The sequence below is a fragment of the Trachinotus anak genome, unplaced genomic scaffold (genome assembly GCF_046630095.1).
Source record: "Trachinotus anak isolate AG129_WGS33_773 ecotype Australia unplaced genomic scaffold, CSIRO_AGI_Tana_v1 ptg000028l, whole genome shotgun sequence".
In the NCBI taxonomy this organism is placed as follows: Eukaryota; Metazoa; Chordata; class Actinopteri; order Carangiformes; family Carangidae; genus Trachinotus; species Trachinotus anak.
The window spans coordinates 7,426,615-7,443,292 of record NW_027273879.1 but is presented as its reverse complement, the minus strand read 5'-3'; the positions used below and the strand labels follow the sequence as shown (position 1 = coordinate 7,443,292).

General features: G+C 40.1%; 1 protein-coding gene across 5 annotated transcripts in view; it reads left to right on the top strand.

The window, feature by feature from the left end:
* The first annotated feature begins 11,356 nt into the window (after positions 1-11,356).
* The window catches only part of ctif (CBP80/20-dependent translation initiation factor), a 52,569-nt gene continuing 47,247 nt past the window's right edge, over positions 11,357-16,678 (top strand). For 2 of the 5 annotated variants that reach the window (XM_071465466.1, XM_071465468.1), the window contains exon 1: positions 11,358-11,526. The gene's annotated coding sequence lies outside the window, so the exon portion shown is untranslated. Of the gene's footprint in view, positions 11,527-16,678 lie in introns of all 5 variants that reach the window. The other 3 variants (XM_071465469.1, XM_071465467.1, XM_071465465.1) reach the window with 2 other exon arrangements.

The following is a 16,678-nucleotide window of genomic DNA, read 5'->3' as shown; positions in this document are numbered from 1 at the left end:
TACAGCAACAATAATTAAACCCTGTACACAAAATTAGAACAGAAAAAACAACCCATACAAACCAAGAATTTCATGTCAGTGCAGCGCCCATGTTTGTCTATGCATTGTTTTTTATTTATTTTTCAACCCTGTGTTACACATTTTATCCATGTGTATACATGTGAGTGTACAGTAAGTGTGTGCTTGTGCTGCATGTGTAATTATGTGTGTGTGAGTAATTCTGTGCCTATATGTGTGTGTGTGTGTGTGTTAGGGTAATTATACAGTAGTGGACTGGTGGTGGGACAGTAAATCAACTGTAGAATGACTTGGATTGGTCCGCTTTGCCAGCAGCACTCCTCACCCTAACCGGTCATCAGGGAGGGATACACTCTTAGAATAAATACTGTGTGTGTGTGTGTGTGTGTGTGTGTGTGTGTGTGTGTGTGTGTATGCGTGCTCGGTGCTGGCATGCATGTGTGTCTGTATACACCTATGCACACACTGAATTTAATGTATGATTCCATCCACGTGTACGCTCACAGCGTACGGCGTGTAATGTATGTGTTGTGTGAATGTGTTTGTGTCTGTGTGCGTCATGCCATGCACGTATATGTGCACATGCAGCATGGGCGTGTCTGTGCATGAGTGTATTTGTATGCGCACCAATGTTGGTGGTGTGTCAGCAGAGTTCCTCACCCAAACAGGTCATGAAAAAAGGACTCTTGACTGCTGCCTTTTCACCGCAGAGGCCACTCGGCCTGCAGCCACACGGTTAGCTGCTATTAAAAACACTCTCCACAAACCCAAAGTGAAAGAAATATTTCAGTGCGTCACTCACAAAATAAAAGCATTTCTCAAATTTTATGAGATGGCCCTCCCTACAGAAGTGTAATCATTTACAGTATATCTTTTTTTATGTAGTTTTGGTTTTCTCTGTGCAGGTTTTAAGACATCTGTGTCCAATGATAGGCAAAGTTTTTAGGTCTTTACTTAAAGAAAAGTTGCAATACCACAATATAAAAATAATCTATGACAAGTAAAGATCCTGCATTCATAATTTAAACAGATGTACAGACATGTCATAACAATGCGCTCATAGTAAAAAAAAATTACTCCCATGAGTGTTATATCATTAGATATTCTATCATTGGTTATTAATGACTCTACAGTATATTTATTATTTATATGGTTGAGGTGGAACTAATCTGAACAATTATTATGCAGTTTGATGGTTTAGTTTATAACAACATGACATATTTTATGTTTAAGATGATATTAAGTTCAAGTCTTCAAAAATTGTGTTTAAGTACAGAAATTGAGTAAATGTACTTAGTTACATTCCACCACTGTGTGTGTCTGAGATTTCTACCAAGTTAGTGTTTGTGGTGCTTACAGCATTTTCACAGGAGCCATTTCTTCAGAAGAAAGTAGTTTCATTGTGTGTTAAATGTTTTTGTTGTTTTTCTTTTTTTCTCTGTGTGGCCTTATTTAAACCTGATGATTGTGTTTGTATCTATGTATGTGTGTGTGTTTTGTGTATGTGTGTGTATTTGTGATGATTATCAAACTACCACTTCTGCCAACACACAGAACGTGACTGACTATAAAACTCAGAAATCAGAAACACAGGCATGTTCCAGCATGAGTCACACACACACGCACAAACACACACGCACACAAACAAACACAGACTGCCCAAATTATTAGAACCAGTGATTATTGGCAATAAACACCAGTCAGCTTGCCTGTAAGTTGTGTCAGTGTGTGTGTGTACCTCTTCCTTTACAAGGTATAAATGTCCGTTACAAATGCATAAATGTTGCTGTCTCCCTCCGCATGGTGTGTGTTTTTGTACCGTTTGTTCATGATGAAAAGAAACCCACACCCTGTCCCTGATGCACACACAACCCATAAAGCACCATGCGTTACTGTATGGGGGTGGTTCACTGAAGCCACTGCTACACACACATGCACACAAAAACTTTGTACTCTTGATCACGTCTTGTAGCTGCAGCTACCGTGCAGCCCCCAACCTCCCCTCACCATGACGACCATAACCACAGACGCACACCATCACACGACCACACACAAACACAGATGTCCACACACATCTCCTGTCTCCCCAGGATCGTCACTGGCGGTCTGGACTTGCGGTGCCGCCCCACAGGTGTTTCACTAGGTGTTTTCACTGCTGCTGTAAATATACACAGTACACAGACACAGAACCTATCATCTATTTTTCTTCCAATGGCGGAAGCTAATGTCGTGTTCATGTCGTGTGGGAGGGAAGACAACGAAGGGAAAGATTCTTATGTTTACGGCTTGTGATTGTTCGCATCCTCGGACAAATAAACATGGCAGTTTTCAGTCTTACTGTACTTTTTGGAGTTGGATATAAGAAAAATTTGACCTTTCAACTAGGATGGAATCATCCCCTAAAATACAGAATCATTCTGTAATTGGAAACTAAAAGAAGTGTTCTGTATTGAAATGATATAGGACGCGCTTTGTTCCATATTTTTGAAAATCACTGCAATCTATGGGTGACAATACTAACAGTTAGACTATGAAGGCATTCTCATTGGTCACAACCAGAGGCGTAGTGCTGCCAGAGCACACTGGAACAACTCCGCCACTTTTTTCTCCAAGTCAGGAAATTAGCTGTGTCTCAATTCAGGATTCACATCCCTTGGCGTGGTCTTTGTAGCCATCATTGACTGCGAAGGCCAAACCGAAATGAGATAGTCTAGTCTACAGGGGATTTCCTATTTATCCACGGCCATTGTTTTACTTGTAGCGTCGACCATGTTCTCGTTTTTACAAGTGATTCCATAATGATTCATCACCAGCATGCAATGAATCTTGGGATAGGTTGGGCCGTGAGGGATCCACCCATAGGAGCAATGGTTTCAAATATGTGCTGGGCATTGTTGAGAGAGTTGGATAATAAGGAATCGGAAGCCAGGGTCAAAACAATGAATGGGAGCACTGAATATGAGTCAAACGTTGGCTAAAAACTGGCTAACTGTACTTTTTTATGTTGTGCTAGTATTGTCTCGTCAAATGCAATGCTGAATTGTTAAGGTAAAATGGACCATAACATGACATGAAATGTGTAACTTCTGTAGCGGCAGCTCAGTGGATGTGATAACCCATTATTATTATTATCATTATTATTATTATTATTATTTACATTTTTACTATTTCAAATAGGCTAAGTATTTGCATCATTTTGTTATTTTTCCAATTAATTTGAGGAGCATTTCATTCTTGCCAAATGTCAAATATAAAATAAAAAGCAGAATTATGAAATGTTAATTAAAATGAATGATGCAATAACATTTCATGATAAGGAGTTAGGTTTTCAATAATTATTTCACAAAATCAGTGCACATAAAGAAAATATTTTAAACTCAGTTTCAAACTCCTTATTATATTTGAATTAAATTGTCTTTTAAAGAGACATATGAGCCTGTATGTCTTACACTGACGCAGAGATGTTTTAAAAATAACTCAGACTTCAGTAACTAAAGATATTTGCAAGTGAATACCATAGCAACTCTCTGCTTTAAGAGCTTACCTGAGTGTGTTCAGCGTGCAAGTGAATCCTCTGATGACAATCCTTGATCTGTAACTTTTATTTTCTATTGTTAAAGAGTTCAGCCCACCCTTAAATGTCAAGTGTTGTCAGCAGTTGACACTTCGTCTTTCAAAGCAACAGAACAAACAAAATACATTGCATTGTTAAAAGATAATGTAATAAAGGCTTTGACTGACAGAATGAAAACAAGATACCAAATACATAAAAAAAATAATAATAGTAACCACTTTATCAAAATATATCTGCATTTAAATTCCATACAATAGAATCTCATTTATATCAGTTCCTTTAGTTCTATTTGTTGTATTAAATAATGTGGCTCTGACGATGGAAAATAAGAGAACAGCTAATCAAATAAACACAACTACAGGGGTTACTGTACTTTTTGGCTATTTAGTTATTTATCTTTTTATTAAAAACGAGGTGATTTGATTCAATAGCTGCAATACAAGTTACACTCACATGCCTAAAAATACAAGTCTGTAAAATAAATATATTTTAGTATCTGTGAGAAATGAATGCGTTAAAGTGATTGTAGCCATGACACATACAACACAAAGACACACACACACACAAACACACACATATACAGAGGAAAGTGAGGAGTTTTAATTAAAAAAAGGTCCAGAGGAGCCCACAGTCTCTCAGCCTTGTGTGGGATGTAGTGTGGCTGGGCTTGGCCACTATATAACCAGACACACTCTTTTCATTTTCCCCCTCACAGACAAGACACAAACAAGCATACTGGCACACACATACACACACAGATGTTATGTTGGATAATTTTAACACTCTACTCTGACCTGAAGGTACCTCATGCTATCACTGTGTGGACTGTGCAGTTCAGACAAGGTCAGTTAGTGGGCTGAGATTTCTGTTTTAACGCCCCTAGTTGGAGTCCTCCTGCTTAGCACACACACACACACATACACACTTGGACACACAAGTGTCCTCGCATGCACACACACACAAACACATACTCCCGAGGAAAGGAGGGAATGTGAAACCATGTAGCAACATCACGCAAAGAAATGTGCCTGGGAAAGCAAGCTATTGTATGGCAGAAAAAAAGGCAATAGTTAAAAAGCAACTTTTTATCAAAACAGACAGCAACATACCAGACCTCATTCATATCACTAAAGACGGTGTGCATGGTAAGTGTTTATAAAGACATTGGTTTAAGCAAAATTATCAAACAACGCAGCATGTTTTCCCAAAGGAGGCCAAATCCACATTTAAACTGGACAGCTGTAAGATGCGACTGTAAATGCAGTTCCTCACATTTTTAAATGTTCCTTTTGTTTCCAAATGGCATAAGTTATTCCAGCACTTACTCATGTCCAGACAGCATAATGCCACTACGTGGCCCATAAATGTGAAAGACTAGACTAGATTAAACTGCCAGAACATTGACGGGGGGGTAGGGGGTGGTATAATGAAAAATCCCTGAAGACTGACGTAGACGAACAGGAAACATGTCATGGACATCTGTCATGACCATTCAGACTAAAAGTTAATTTAATGGATTTAAACAAACAAATTACATCGTATTGGGTAGTGTCTGTTTTTGAAAAGTGGTTAGATGAGAGCACAGATCTGGGATGTTTTTTTTATGGTTGGTATGAACTTTTAGTCTTCGTGACACTGAGCATGTAGCGAGGTTGGGGTCTACTGTGTAATTTCATCAAAGCCCCACTTCACTCAGAATTAGTTTTGCGTATTATTTCTTCACTTTAAGCTTCACTATATGCAGAATGATGTTTGTGCAAAGTTTGACACTAGAAGACTGTTTCACTGGCATTAATATACATGGATTTAAATCATGTATGTAAAAACATGATCTTGTGACACCACAACTGCTTTGGAAGCCAATTGTGATTTCATTTTCAACTTAAAAATTCCAATGCACATATACTGAGAATGAACTTTTCAGTGAAAGAGGAGATTATTGATTTTTCAATGAGCGAGAAAGAGTAGATGGAATTTTTTTTTTTTTTTTGAGCTTTTGTGCCTTTATTTGATGGGACAGTAGAGAGTGACAGGAAAAGGGCAGAGAGAGGGGGAATGACATGCAGGAAAGCCTGGGAGTTGAACTGGCAACTCGCCTACAAAGAGCATTTGTGCTCATGTGTTATGTGCACTAACAACTCAGCTATTGGGTCGCCCGAGTAGATGAAATTTTAAGCTTTTTTTTTTACCAGCTAGTGGAGCCTTTTTTCTGTGAAAACAATATGAAAAATAAATTATTATTCACATAGTTTTTAATAATCTTATGTTTATGTCTTTAAATATGCCTGGAGGAACTAAACTGCAATTTATAAAATGTAATGCGAAGAGAGATCATTTTTCTTCTTTTTAAGTTGAAATAAGTATTTTATTAATTATATTTTTATAATTCAAAAATAGCTTTGGGCTTTAAAGCTGATTTATTTTGACCTTTAGTGACAAATAGCGTTCTTCTTTCTAATTTTACTTTTAATTGCATCAACTCAAAACACCACATAGATGAGATGACCTTGTCAACGAGAAGGAATAGATAGCAAGATTTTTTTTAATGGTTTCACTCTTTAATACATTCTGTAGTTGTACTGCCATAGCCAGTACAAGCGGTTAATTCTTTGTAAATACCTCTGTTTTTGGTCACAGCTTTGTATTGATCTTCTCCATAACATAAACCAACTTAATTCTTTCTTTCCACAGCACACTGTTTGGAAGCTGGAGCTCAACCAGAGACTTTCTGGCTATGAAAAAGCATATTTCTTTATTTTTTATTTATTTATATTATCATTAGATATATTCTCAGAAGAGATATCAAGAATAAAAAGTTAAAACATAACATTCAAACCCACAAGCTTGATGTATTTTTTAAACATTTTGCTCAGGAGTTTTGGGCACCCCCAAATTGTTAAAGTCCCCTAAAAAGCCACACCCCCTCCACTGGAAGTCAGATGAATTATTGTACACGTAAACTTTTTGTGTGATAATATTTCAGTTCCTTTTTTGCCCACATCCAATTGTCAACCTATTGTTGAAGGTCAAAAGTATCTTCCTCCCTCCTGTCCTTGCACCAGCCACCCATCCTGCTACCCTCCTGCACCTGATATCATTATCACCCGCCCCCCAAACCCCACCTCCTTCACCCTCCATCGCTACCTGTCACCCTCCCTCCTACCCCTGCTGCTCGTCACCTCTCCCTCTGGTACCTGACACGTCTCATCTCTCCTGCTCCCCTCTCCATCCATCACTCTCCCTCATCCTTATCCCGCCCGCCACCCTTTCGCCCTTTCTCTCTGCATATGTGTCCCCTCGTTCTCTCACTTCTGCCTCCTCTACCTATCACTGTCCCTGTGGCTCCCGCTGAACCCCTCCCTCTCCGTCCCTCTCTACTTTCTGACACTCTCTGTGTCTCTGGTGAACTTCCTTCTGTGTTCCATCTGCCCCTTTCCCACCTCTCCCACTCCCTTCCAGCAGACCCACCTACTCAACGGGTGCTCACCATACATGCAGGCAGGCACACACAGGGCCCGGAGCTGTCAACTCACTCCTCGGCCGGTCCACGCTCTACTGCAGTTCAACAGCAGGGGGAGTGTCTGGCTGCCAGGGACAGGAGGTAGTAGGGGGGGTCAGTTTCTGATAATGGAGAAGGAAAATGAAGAATAAACTAATACTAAGCGTTTCTTGTGTTTGTATGTATTTTTCTTGTTTGAGTTTTTAGAAAATAATGATGATGAATGATGATATCTTGCAGCTTGAACAATAATAATCCCTGTTTTTATGTTTGGTCCAGGTAAGGGTTGAGTTCACTCCTCTCTGCACTTCTTCTTCTCAGTGCCCCATCTTCTTACACAAACCTGAAAATGACACACCAAAATAAAACATTTTTACATCTTTGTGTAAACCTGAAACAGCTGGGCAACAAACGGTTGTTGGGAAGGAAATGAACTGCAACTATTTCGACAACTGATGGATTGGTTGTCATTTTTCAAGCAAAAATGCCAAAGAATTGATGTCTCCAGGTTCTCGGATGTGAGGACCATGATGCTTGTCTTGGTCTTACATTACAGTAAATTTCATATTTTTGACTTCAGACCTGTTGTTCGGACAATAAAGACATTACATGGTGACACTTTGTACTTTGAGATTGACGTTTTTTTTCTTGTTAGTTGCGGTTCCACATTTACGATTGCGGTCTGTTCTAAAAGGTGATTATTTGGGGGTTTACTGACAAAAAGCCATAAGTAGTGAAAGTGATACTGAACCCACGGAAGCACAGATAAGGCTCTTTTTTTTTTCTCACTTATATAGCACTTATTTTATTGCTCTGTTTGGTGTGTTCTCCTGTTACCAAAACAATGGACTCTAGCCAGTGTGATGTTGAGATGCTAGAGTGGTTTACACAGACAGAAAGATGAGGCTTTGTGCTTTCAAACAACATATAGTTTGTCAAGAATGAGTGGGGGTTCCTCCCATCCCAACCAGTATTCAGGTCATTTCATCTTAAGAGCTGAAGTTTATGAGGGGGATCTAAATAAACAGATATTTATGTTGCTGGTTTATAACATTTTCCACACAGTTGAGTAAGTCTCAACAAATATATTAGTAATAGAGGTGTGCTACATTGCCCCCCTGTATAAATTGTACTGGACCTATTACTTAGGGAACTTTATAATAGCACTGCCCAGTACACAACAGTCCTATGATCTGTGTACTGCCCCCACCTGCTGGTTAGAAAGCTCTCATGTTATTGTTACTCAACCAATTGAATCATGGCCAGCCTCAGTGTGTTTATTTGTCTGACTTTTAATGTGTGTGTGTGTGTGCGTGTGTGCGTGTGTGCGTGCATCTGTGCGTGTGTGTGCACGTGTGTGTTTGTGTGTTTTACACAAAGATATGTTCAGTCACTTCCACCCACTTAGTTTCTCTCTATCTAGTTCACAGTGATCTTTCTCCCACACCTATCTCCTGCACCCATTCGCCCTAACAATGAAAGAGCAAAGCTGCAGCAGTCTGCTACATCAGGGCCACTGGCCTAATGAACTTCACATACTGACAAGCACAAATAATCAGCCGCCCTGTTAGAGAACCTGCACGTACAGTAATAACAGTTTGCTGGCCAGTGTTGTTTATACCACACCGTTGCTCTCACAAGCCGCAGGAGGGGAGAGTCTGTGACCTTAAGAGCTGTGGGGCCTGTACTGTCTAATTCCATGTTTATGGTTTTGCCTTTTATAACACACACAGACGGAGCTGCCCCGGCCACAAGCACACGGAAATATCATCATGCGCCCTCTCCACTGCTAATTGGTGCCTTGGTACCATCCCTCTGGTGAGGATTCAGCTTTGTGCAGGGCGACCTGAGGAGTACCGCCAATTTCAGCCTTTGCTTCACTTCCTATTGCTAAAGAGAATTTACTGTCAGACCGTCAAACCAGCATTAAAATAGATATTAGCAGTAAAGTAAGCAAAAAAGAAAAGTGACAAAATAAACTTGTGCCATGATGTTGATATGTAAATTCATATATATATTCATAAACTGTTGGCACTGCCTACAAAGAAATGTGACTGAGATCATTTTACTTTAAGATTTATATGACCTTGCTTGCTCCTATCCTACATCCTGTACATTTTCATAGAAAAGATGTATCCTCTCTGTGGCTGTCTTTAAATACCCAATACTGAGACACATACAGAGGGTAAAAAGAATTTTAAAAATAATGGTAATAGATTAGCATTTGTGAACATATTTTCAAGGATTGTGTGCCATGCAACAAGAGTTGACATTTTTAGAACATAGAAATTATACAGCAGTTCAACATTATAGTTTCCTTGGCAACAGTGCAAATGACTTTGAATCTTACCAACTTTTACGACTTAGCTCCACACGAGCCTTAAATGTGCAGTTTTATAGCCTCCTTGATTTAAAAAAGATACAAGATTTATAAGACAGAGAGAGTATTGTGAATTCAATGCAATGAAAGCAATGACATTGCATTTTTTATCCCCTTCGTCAGCTCAAATTCAGTTCACAAACAGCCAGTGCAGATTTCAGGATGGCACATCAATGGTTTGATCATGAGGACCATGGAGAGGGGAACGGGAGACTTTATTTTTTCCGGGTACACATGTTGGAATTGGAAAGCTATAGGTGAGTACATGTGAGAGGAGATGATATAAATGGAGCATCTGCACAGAAACGATGCACACAAGTATGGGAGGGAAATGGAGGGCTGCATGGCTTGTGGTGCCGTGGGTGATGTGAAGAGGACAACAAAGTAATTATGGGACGACTAAGCATAGATGAAGAACTGGGCGAGGGAGTGAGAAGGAAAGAGAGACTGAAAGAAAGAGGACGAAACGGGGGTGGGGGGTGTAGTGACCTGCTGGAGTCTCCCTTATGCCGTGGTGGTTAATTTGCCTCTGACTGCGGTGGCAAATATATTCCGTTCCCATCTGGAGCAGGGGAGGGGACTTTCCACCCCTGACTTATCAACCCCATCTTTAAAACCAGAGTTGATATCATCTGCCTATCTGTTTTGTGTGTTATTCTATCTGTTTTGTGTGCCAAAAAGACTATCAGCAGCTCTGTCTCATGGTCATATGCAGGCCTGTCTATCAGTCAGTCTGTTTGAGCGCTATCATCCAGCTGTCTGCCATATTGACTAAGGACCCTGATAAATCCTTGTGGTAGCATAATCATAATACGTACAAATCCACACAGCTACATCTACAGAGTCACACACACACACACACACACACACACAAGGGAGAAGATTCCTCTAACTGCACCTTTCTTATTTTCCACAAGGGGTCAGAATTACATTGTAAAGATTTTATCAGGCGGTTTTAAGAGTGATCTGCAGCCATTTGTTTTTTTTTTTTTTTGGTTTTCAAGGTGGGCCTATGATTTATGAAGAGAAGGAAGCAAATTATTTCAACACATTCTACTTGCTGATCTGGATTCAAACTGTCATCAGCTATACAAAGATATGACAAATACAACTGTTAAAGTATAACCATAAGTTAGTGATCGAAATATGTCAGCAATAGCTACTATACCAGTGGCCTCAGCTGCAAGGACAAAAAAGCAAAGAGAACAAAATTGGATTATTTGCACCATTAAATCTGTTACATTTTTAGAGCACTTCATCTAAATGTACAAAAATACTAGTGTGAAAATATACTAATTATGTAGAATGGCCCTTTGCAGAATAGTATATATTTTAGATCATCTTGAATGATGCATTAACTTATCAATCACTTGCGGTTTGTACAGGTGGGGCTACTTTATACACTGCTAGGTAATCTAATCTATCATGATACATTATACTTTGTTTATTGATCATATTTTGTATCAAAAATGTAAATCTGCACAGTAACTAAATAAATGTAATGGAGTAAAAACAACAATATTTGCCTCTGAAGTGTAGTGGTAGTATAAAGTGGCAGAATATAGAATTACTCAGGTAAAGAACAATTACTTAAAATTCTACTCATGGATAGTATTTTAATTGATATACTACTGAATGTTACTTTCCATAATAAATAGCCTATATATCACAAAGATGCATGGGAGGCCAAAGTAGCTGTCTATATCTTTTTTTTTTTTTTTTCAAAATTCAAAGGGTGGATAAACTGCTCCCTGCTGTTTATTTTAGTTTATTATCTGGTGGAATAACAAAACAATTCAAACGAGTTATTTCAAATACTGAACTACGTTTCCCACAATGCTCCACTCCTGGGTGCAAGTGTCAACGCTGCCAGCAAACCGGACTGGACGTCACATTCCTGCATTCCCTCTTTCCTCAGTCTGGGACGTCGGAGTTACCACCAGATACCTAATCCTCTTTCCCACTTCTCTTTTTTGAGAAACACACCCATGACACGGCGGATTTGATCTCAGGGGGTGATCCCGGGTTCGCCAGGAGTCAGAATCTCACGTCGGGGTAAGGATTTATCTCATTTTGAGCCGGGGGGAAGGAAGGTGTGTGTCGGTTTAAGTGCTATGGCCGTAGTAACATATAGCAGTTTTATTAGATGCGCTGGATTTGTGGTCGCTGTGACTGACCTGTTTTATTTTATTTATTTTTTTTATTATTTTTTTTGCTTTGACCTCAATTGGAAGAGCTGTTAATGTAGCACAGCTGACGGACGGCGGTTTTGAAGTCGTAATATGAGGCCTGTTGTTGTTTACTGTTGTACTTAAGGGCTAGCTAACGTTAGCCGGTTGGTTAGCCGCAAAGCTTGCGTCACCATTGTTACCGGCGATACGCGGGCAAGGCAGACACATCAGGGCGTGGAGGCGCCTACAGATGTGGCTTCGTTACTGTGACAGGGACACTGTGGTGCAGTCATTTGGTAAGGTTACCACAACCGCCCTGCCGGGATACACCACCTGGCTAACGCATACATACAGCACTAGCATCCCAGACGGCATGGGCGTGGTTATCGGAGTGCAAAATTATATATATATATATATATATATATATGTATATAAAAAAAAAAAAAAAACTGTTGCTGAGCTTATGATTGATTCGTTTTTTATCAGCTTCGAAATTGGTTTGGTTTCAGTTACGTTGCGTTGCAGTTGCAGGACAGGAATATCTGGAATAGCAAATTCAAAACGTTAGATGTTAGCTTGCCCTCTAAAAAGAGCTGAGATTGCTGCAGATCAGCAGCCTGTATCAGCTGTTGACCCTCACAACAAAGACCGGATCACGGCTGCTGCCAGTCAGGACAGAGGGAAATCACTGATATACCTTCAAAATACCTAAAGTGAGACCTGTCATCTCAACTGAAGCAGATAAAGCAGCTACAAGCAGTTGCTTTGGTAGTGAGTTTGCATAATTATTACTGAACTAGCATAGGATGGGACAAACCATGTGGAACGTGTGCTGGAATGAACGAGTCATTACGACTTAAAAATCAGTATAATTATATATATCATCACTCATACATTTAAAGTTAACAAAGTCTCCAAGCCTGTGGTGGTCTGTCCTATAGGAGCCCTTATGCTTGAGTCCAGTTTGCTCATAACATTCCTTAGATTCCTGCTGTTAAGAGACTGATTGGATCAGAGTGACTTTATAGATGTGAAGGAATGTTTGCATGCAACCACAAGTCACACAACAGACCCTCCTGACTTGACTGAGATGGGATTTGACACACTTTGATGCTGAAAAGCAAGACCAGGTTTCTGTTGAACAGACAGCTTTTTCAACAGAGAACAGGTTAATGCATGAGTGATCAGATTTACCAAATCCTGCCGAGAGAAATATCTGTTTCTTTAAATAAATGATGTCTTCACTTTGTGTGTGTGATCCTTGACCAAGTTGTCGGCATTACGGTGGTGCCTCAAGCATGCAGATTTATTAGCCTGTCAAGTGGTAGGTCAGGTTCAGCCAGTGTCTCGTCCTGTGCCAAGTATTCATTGTAGACACTGGAGACATTTAACTTGTCTGAGTGCCTGGTATCTAAAATCTACCCAGCCTGATCAAGTAATTTGTTCACTTTTGTGCCCTTTGTGAAGATGACAAGTGTAGATTGATTAAAAATACATGGCTTATAAAATAGACCAGTAGATAGGATTTAATCATAGCCCTGCTTTGATCTCACACGGGTCTGACATACTTGGCTAAAGTTATTTTGTAATATGGAAAATGGAATATGTTTTTACAGAAATGAGTATGTAAGAAACCACTAAACTCATTTCCATCTGGTGACAGAGGTCAATAGCCATCAGCCAACTAATCTAGAAATCTGGATAATACGTGTGAGAATACCTGTGAGGCTGTACCATCAACCAACTCACAGTAATCAACACAGAATAGGCGAAGATCTGGCACGTTATGTGTGCTGTATCTGTTAGTAATTGGTCCTGCTAATGCTGCATAATTGTCACATGTTATGAAATTGCCATTAGGCATTGTTTCAGTCAAGAAATACTAGGTTTACACATTAAGTTGTTTTGTGTGTCCTCATTAGAAATGTTGAGTTTTATCCAGACTTTGTGATAACAAGTCATGTGAAAAGATTGCTCTCACATCTGCACATTATACAGGGCTTATCCACATACAAATTAATCATTGGTTTTATCCATTTGTGTGTGCTTAATGGCTGAACTGCTTAATCACCCCATGGCAGAGGTGGCACAGGCAATTACAGTAGCATTGCAACTGATCTTTCTAATCTTTGATCTTAGTCTGTGAAATGGCTTGGGACTGATCAATAGGAGCTCCTCATCATCTAGCCTTACCTGACTACATCTCAGCAACGGTCCATTTTATTCCTGAAAGTTTATTGTCGAGCAATGAAATAGAAAGCCTTATCACAGTACTAGAAAAGTGAGTTTCTGCTGATTTTTAGACTTGGCCTGAAAGACAGCTTTATTTAGACCGTCCAAGCAGAGTCAGTGCAGTGTCATCATCCCTGTGATCCCCCACTCCCAGCACATATGCTGCATTGATTTGACAAATGACTGAGTCAGTGAACTTTACCCTTAGAGGTCAAAGAGTGAAAGGAAATGAAAAATCGCCCATCAACGAATAGTGATACTAGGGTTCAGCATGTACCTCTGTGCCTCATGTTAAGAGAAACGTGGTCGTATTTAGGGTTGTGTGATGCATACCCATTTATATGCATGCAGTGTTTTGAAGAATGTGGAGGAGGAGCGAACACAGCTGCATGTTATGGATAGAGTGGGAGTAGCCTGCAGAAAACTGGAACACCCTGAGTCAGGCTGCGAAGCAGAGATCTAGCCTCATTTCAGTGGGAACTGCTGCTCATTACGTTGCCTGTAGTGTATGGATGAGTGAGTGGGAAAGGAGAAAAGGGAAAGAGAGGGAGATCACATGGGCCATGACTGAGGGAAACATACAGTGGCTTTGTGAGAACTGGGATATCAGGTGGTGGTTTAAAGCTGAGAACGTAAGACCTTTAGCTTAGTGCAGGAATGCAGAGAAGTCCTCTAGTATATTCTAAACCCTGTATTTTTTTGGAAACAAGCAGCTCTTGTCTTTCTGTGGTTGACCTTTTGTTACTTGTTTCGTCATCATCCCACGTGTTCAACCCAAACCGATAATACCCACTGCTCTGTTGCAGACTAACCTTTGTTGTCTCTCTTTTCACTTTTGTTGCCATTCAGCTTTAAGGCCTCAGGACTTCTACCTACACTCCATGCAGGTTGTGAAGGCCATGAGCTATATTGCACACCCTCAGTTGTTTGCCAGGACTCTGTGTTTGTGTGTGGATCTGGACAGAATGGCATTGTTGGGCTACAGTCCTAGTAGTTCCACAGTACTGCACATGGCCAATCCTCTCCCATTAGGTCACCACAGGGGCAAAGGGGGACAATGGGACTATTGTTTTAGGTGTATGCACACACACACACACACATTCTTGGACCCCCTTGTGTGGCATGTGCGGGCTGTCCTCTACTGGTCTGCTCATCTAGATCCAGGTCATTCAGCTCTCACACTGTATGAGTAAACACATTTACTCACAACAGCTTCCTACAATGAATGGGAGGCGGGACTTACAACACACTCCTTTTGAAGTTTGTAATTTTAGCTCTGCAAATGCATCTTCCTGAATTTAAAAGTATTGGTCTTCTACCTGTTAATACTTTCTGTGCATGTGTCAGGGTTAGGGTTTTCTAGATGATGGCACCTGTTGCTCTCTCAGCTGAGGAGGTTGTGTGTGTCTTGCCTCTATTTCAGTGACATCTTGCAGGTGATTCTACATGCTTCTGCATTCTGCACGTCCTGAGATGTAACACAGAGGCAGGTAAATTTTCCAGAGCATTACAAGAGAGTGAAGCACAAAGGGGGAGGGTTGATGTGAATGGAGCCACTTTGAGTTGAAAACTGCAACTATTTCAGTCACATTTTGTAAGCATGCCACAAAATGGAGTGTTGCTGAAGTGGTCCTGAAAACTGCGAGTATTTTGATCTACGGAAGAACAGAGGCTGCACAAGTTTTGTCCAGATCTCATACTGGCAGTATACTTTCCACAAAACACTAAAGCATACCATATATAACAAGATTCAATTACATGTTCATACAGTATGTGCAGTGAAATGCAGTGTAGAGCACTAGAGGCTGTGCTAAAAGGGTTTGTGTTGTGGTAGAGGAGTAAACATCATAGAAAACCATTTATGGCAATTGAGTTGTGCATCTGTAGCTGAAACCAGCTGAAATTCGAAAACAACTTTGATGGATAATTTTCCTGCAGCGCGACTCAGTTTTTCACACAGCTGACTTTCATGCATCCATATGCACACATGAGATTATATAAACAAAGTCACAACAGTTTTTTCTGACATTTTGCTATTTGCAAATTATCACGCTCAAATGAAAAGATCAAGATGTGTGCTTGCTCCATTTGAATTCATACACATACACACATAGTAGTAAATATGTCAAATGATTCATTTTTATTAGACTGTAAGACACCATTCTGCACTCCTGCTCTCAAAAATAGACTACTCCAAATTATATTTAAACCCAAGTGTGACTTTGTTGAGACAGCTAGTCAGTAGTAGACCAGATTAGGCGTATTAGCAGCTCTCGCTGCATGGGGTAAGAACATTTACTTGGACTCCCACTGAAGAGACTGGGTCTCATGTTCATCTCTGTTTGGGTTGTAGGGATTATGGTTCTTACTCTTTGGTTGTTGTGCAACCATATCAAAGACTGCAAATCACTGACGGCTCAGGGCACGTTTTACTTTGTGTATGACATATGTTGTGTTGCTGTACTATATCATGATACAGCCAGTCTGATTTGCTAGGAGACGGTGTCTACTGTAGTGGTTGTGTGTCTTATGACCCCAGGTGATTAGGGTTTATATAGTTGTTGTGCTTTATGTTACACTTTCATACAGAAATGACTTTTATTAGGTATAGATTTTGAGAACAGTTGATTGATTTCATTTCAGATGCACATTTTACATTCATTATAAAATTCTGATCTTGTTCAAATCAGTACATTTTGACAAATGAAGGTGACCCCAGCCTCCCAATAGAGTTGAGCTGTCTTTAGCAAATTAAAATCCGCAGAGTAACTGTAGAAGAGGGGGAAGCATTTGCTTAATGAAGG